The following is a 5,199-nucleotide window of genomic DNA, read 5'->3' on the forward strand; positions in this document are numbered from 1 at the left end:
GTGAGAGCAGTGGAAATGAGTTATTTAAGAGGAGCCTGTGGAGTCACATGGAGAGACAGGCTGACGAATGAGGATATAAAGGAGCGTTGTGGTGTGGATGTGGATGTGATAGGAAGCGTTATGAGGAACACACTGAGGTGGTTTGGCCATGTGGAGAGGATGGAGGGTGAAAGACTGACGAAGAGAGTGTATGTGAGTGAGGTGGAGGGGGGAAGAGGGAGGGGGAGGCCGAGGATGAGATGGAGGGATGGGGTGGAGAGGTATATGAGAGAGGGGGATGTGAGTTGGGAGCAGGGCAGTGAAATGGAGGGAGACAGGGCGACTTGGAGGCGATTTATTTGTGGCCACCCCGTACGGGATTGAGGCGTCTGGCAATAGATAGATAGATAGATAGGGTCACTCGATTGTTTCGAAAATTTAATAATTTTCTTTCGGGACCAGTGCCCACATATCCTAAAAGTTTCATGTAATTTCATTCAGCCGTATTTCCGTGAAGTTGCTAACAAACAAACAAACAAAGAAACAAAGAAACGACCAAAAACAATACCTCGCCGGACTCCGTCAGCGCGAGGTGATATATATTATATATATATATATATATATATATATATATATATATATATATATATATATATATATATATATATTGCCAGACGCCTCAATCCCGTTTGGGGTGGCCACAAACAAATCGCCTCCAAGTCGCCCTGTCCCCCGCCATTTCACTGCCCTGCTCCCAACTCACACCCCCTCTCTCATATACCTCTCCACCCCAACCCTCCATCTCATCCTCGGCCTCCCCTCCCTCTTCCCCCTCCACCTCACTCACATACACTCTCTTCGTCAGTCTTTCACCCTCCATCCTCTCCACATGGCCAAACCACCTCAGTGTGTTCCTCATAACGCTTCCTATCACATCCACATCCACACCACAACGCTCCTTTATATCCGCATTCGTCAGCCTGTCTCTCCATGTGACTCCACAGGCTCCTCTTAAATAACTCATTTCCACTGCTCTCACTCTTGACTTGTGTCCTTCCAACAACGTCCAAGCTTCACTTCCGTACGTTAGGGTTGGTATCACAATACTGTCATGTAGTAACTTTTTCACTTCCATGCTCACTTCCCTGTTTCTTATCACTGCTTTCAAGGAACCAGCAACCTTTCTTCCCTGCTGTACCCTTTCAAGCACTTCACCCTCCAAACCTCCATCCTTACTCATCACACTACCCAAGTACTTAAACGCACTCACATTTTCCAATTCCTCACCATCCAACCTCGCTGTACATTCACTGACTTCACCTCTCTCAAAGACCATCACTTTACTCTTCCCTACATTCACCTTTAGATTCCGTTTCTTACACACTCTCTCAAACTCATCCACCAAGCCTTGCAGCTCCCGTTCGTCTTCACTCAACAACACAGTATCATCTGCAAACAACAGTACAGGGAGTTTCCAAACACTATCCTCTCTCACTAGGGCCACTCCAACATCCACTACCCTACCTTGTACCTCTTTTATTACCCCATCCATATACAGATTGAACAACCATGGAGACATGACACATCCCTGTTTCAACCCAACTTTCAAAGAGAAAAATTCACTTAGTTCACCATCGACACCCACTGCAGCCTTCGCACCATCGTACATACTCTTCACAGCATTCAACAACTTCCCATCTACTCCATATATTCTTAACACTTTCCACAATCCTTGTCTATCCACCCTGTCATATGCTTTCTCCAAATCCATGAAAGCCGCATACAACTTCTTTCCCTTCTCTAGAAACTTTTCCACTAAAGATCTAAGAATGAATATCTGATCTACACAACCTCTTCCCTTCCTAAAGCCTCCCTGTTTCTCCAACTAATTTCTCTGTTCTTTCTCTAACTCTGTCAATAAGTATATATATATATATATATATATATATATATATATATATATATATATATATATATATATATATATATATATATATATATATATATATATATATTCAGTATATATGAATAAATGGCCAGGAATCAGTCCAGTCTGCAGTTGCTGTTTCAACCTAGTGTCGCAAAACAAGTTATGTTTACATATCGGCCCAACACAAATTTTGCATCAATTGGTCTAATGTAGACAAAATATTATGGTCAGGAATTGGCCTAACGTACGGTTGCCGTTTACCCTTAGTTCCGTTCTACGCCGCTGCTGGCCCGTCATTTCAATGTTTGTTGGGAGGACACTCCCACACAGTGGACGAAAGAGGTTATTATGAGATTAGCTGTTACTATTAATTACCCACGAGCTTACAGCAGACAAACAACAAAGTTCTGAAGAACATTACAGTGGGATAAAGGGAATGGGGCCAGGAGAAAGAATACAGGCGATACTAGGAACTATCGAACATCATTACCAGACCAGATTATAATAAATTGAATGCATTCTGTGACAGGTTGGTCGCCGGCACTGGGATGGCTGGCTGAGAGTGTGAGAACAGAATTTGGATGTCGAGAACGTGAAGAGTTAAGCGAATCAGATCTATCCCAGCAAACTTAACCTAATTATGTTTTATGTATATTGTAGCGGCCGGCTTGCATACATCTGACGTGGAGGGGCAGCTATATCCGTTTCAAGACTATGCACGTTCCAAGCAATGTTTTGCGAGTCCTGAAGTGCAACTGAACCTTACGGCCTACGAATATAATCATCTGTCACGGGACGATTGACCCGGGTATAGCCGTGAGAGTTTTTGGAGAAAAGGTTGAGGAGGTGCAAGTGGAATCGTGTTGTAGTGACTGTTTTGTGACTAAGAGAGTCGGTATATAGCATCGAGAGAACCTTAACAGTGAGCAAACATGTGAATAAATGAAAGGACATACTACTGCACCTTCTTAAATGTCCATTCCGGGTTGAGACTGAACTCATGCCTGGGGAATTGGTAGGTGCACGGCGTATCGACCCGGCCACCAAAGTGACGCAGTGTAACTGGCCTAATCCAAACAGGACCATTATTTACCACCACGTCAGATATTTCCTCACGTTATGGACGGTCAGCGGAGAGACAGCGACGATATTCTTCCGTAAACAGTTGCAACCCGTCTCCTACAATGCCACATGGCATAACAGACCCAGAAATGCACACACACCCTTCCGCTGTGCCACATAAACAAACTCCTTCTTGTTTACCCGAGGCGAGTAACCTTTTGCGTGGCTCCGACAGACTGACATATGAACCTGCCTTGGGTTACCCATTTTTCTTTACAAGTTTACGAGTGTTCGGCATAAATATTTGGCCGCTAATGGGAAGCCGAGCCTTGCGCTAACATATGCAGAAACCACGAGCATGGTGTAAAGTGATGAAGGATGTGTTATGGAGTCTGACCAGCCATTAACGTTACCTTTTAAAACAAACTTTCCTTTCGTGTGAAAAATAAACAAAAATGGTGTACGAGGAATATGTGACCTTGTTTAACTCCGTAGAGCTCCAGGGCGTTATCCGCTGAATAAACCCGCATGGCATCGACTGTAATTAAACATTTGAGTATACTGACCATTAGAGCTCTAATGGTGACATTATGAACTATCTCAGGTTTTTATGACTCATTCTAAACGAATTAAAATCGTCTGGGATCAACTGGAACAGAATGCTAGAATTAGTTCCGATCATGAGAGGTTTACCGCAAACTTATCTTTGATGTGTATAGTTATGAACGTTCTTAACCTGCCCTGATAATTCTGTAGATGTGTGGTCATGGCTCGTCTTCTCTCTGAACAGTGTATTACCGTAATGGATACGATTGTCTTGTGATCCGACCGCTACTATAGTAATGTGTATCTACCTGGCTACATGCAATAACTGTCTATAACCAAACGCCTTAATCCAGGATGTGTTGGTCGTGAATAATCGCCTCCAAGTTACCCTCTTCTCCGCCATTACGCTGCCCTCCCTTCAACTCACGTTACCCTCATTCATTTACCTATCCACCCGATCCTTCCACTTCATTCTCTCTCTCTCTCTCTCTCTCTCTCTCTCTCTCTCTCTCTCTCTCTCTCTCTCTCTCTCTCATCCAGGTCACTTACAAATACTATCCTAGTTAGTCTCTCATTCTCCATTTTTTCGACACAACCAAGAGAGATCAAGGTACTTCTCCCACCCAGCACTAACTACATCAAATTACTGAACTTTCAAAATCCGCATTTTCTTCAGCTTGGGAGGCTCACTAGCATCTCTTCCCGACCATTCTGTGTCAGAATACGGCAAGGAAGTATTGTTTCGTATGATGATCAGACACTGTTTCCATATCCAAATATATACGGTATACACAGGAGAATACGGTGTAATATGTTATGCATCGCTATGAAGGAGGTGTTAGAGAGTTTTCTAACCACACTTGAATATGATTATAAGGCCCTTGTTATACGTAGGCAGCATAGGAGGCTTCTTCGAACTTCCTGCTTTGCGATTATTATTAGTCTCCTGTATACCATTTATATCGTTTTAATACCGATACGGTCTGTATAAAATACATACAAGAAAAAACTGGGGTGCAAAGTGCAAAATATATCTCTATGGGACAGGTGTTATGAAATCCCCCATTCCCCTAAGAAAACCACCCCTAAGTGTCACACACACACACACACACACACACACACACACACACACACACACACACACACACACACGAGAATATTTTTCAACCTCTTGACTCAGAGGACGTATTTTATTGACCTGCTCTTGACAATGTCAAATGATTCTCTAAAATTTAGGAGACTTTCTATAATAACGGTAGTAGTAGTAGTAGTAGTAGTAGTAGTAGCAGTAGCAATAGTAGTAGTAGTAGTAGTAGCAGCAGTAGTAGTGGCAGTAAAATGCAGGCTTAAGTTGCCCTCCCCCCCCATTCTTCCTGCAGTCCACATCACGTTTCAGGGAATGGGGAGGAAGCTAAGGGGAGTTTGCACAGCAAGGCAGCGAAGCTGTCCAGCTATGTCGCTGTCACGGCGTGAGGGAGCCCCTTTCCAGCACCAAAGAGGACAATAGGAGTACAATCAACCTCTGGGCTGGAAAACAAAAAATTTAACTGAACATAAACGTCTACAGGTTGTAAAAAACAAAACAGAATATTACATCGGAATGAAGTGGTTAGCCTATTCAGTACAATAACTTTTCCCTTTCATCTCATTGTTTCTGCCACCTTACGGTTATATTCATCTTG

The sequence above is a fragment of the Coenobita brevimanus genome, chromosome 95 (assembly GCF_032717465.1).
Source record: "Coenobita brevimanus isolate Jiangsu-jjx chromosome 95, ASM3271746v2, whole genome shotgun sequence".
NCBI lineage: Eukaryota > Metazoa > Arthropoda > Malacostraca > Decapoda > Coenobitidae > Coenobita > Coenobita brevimanus.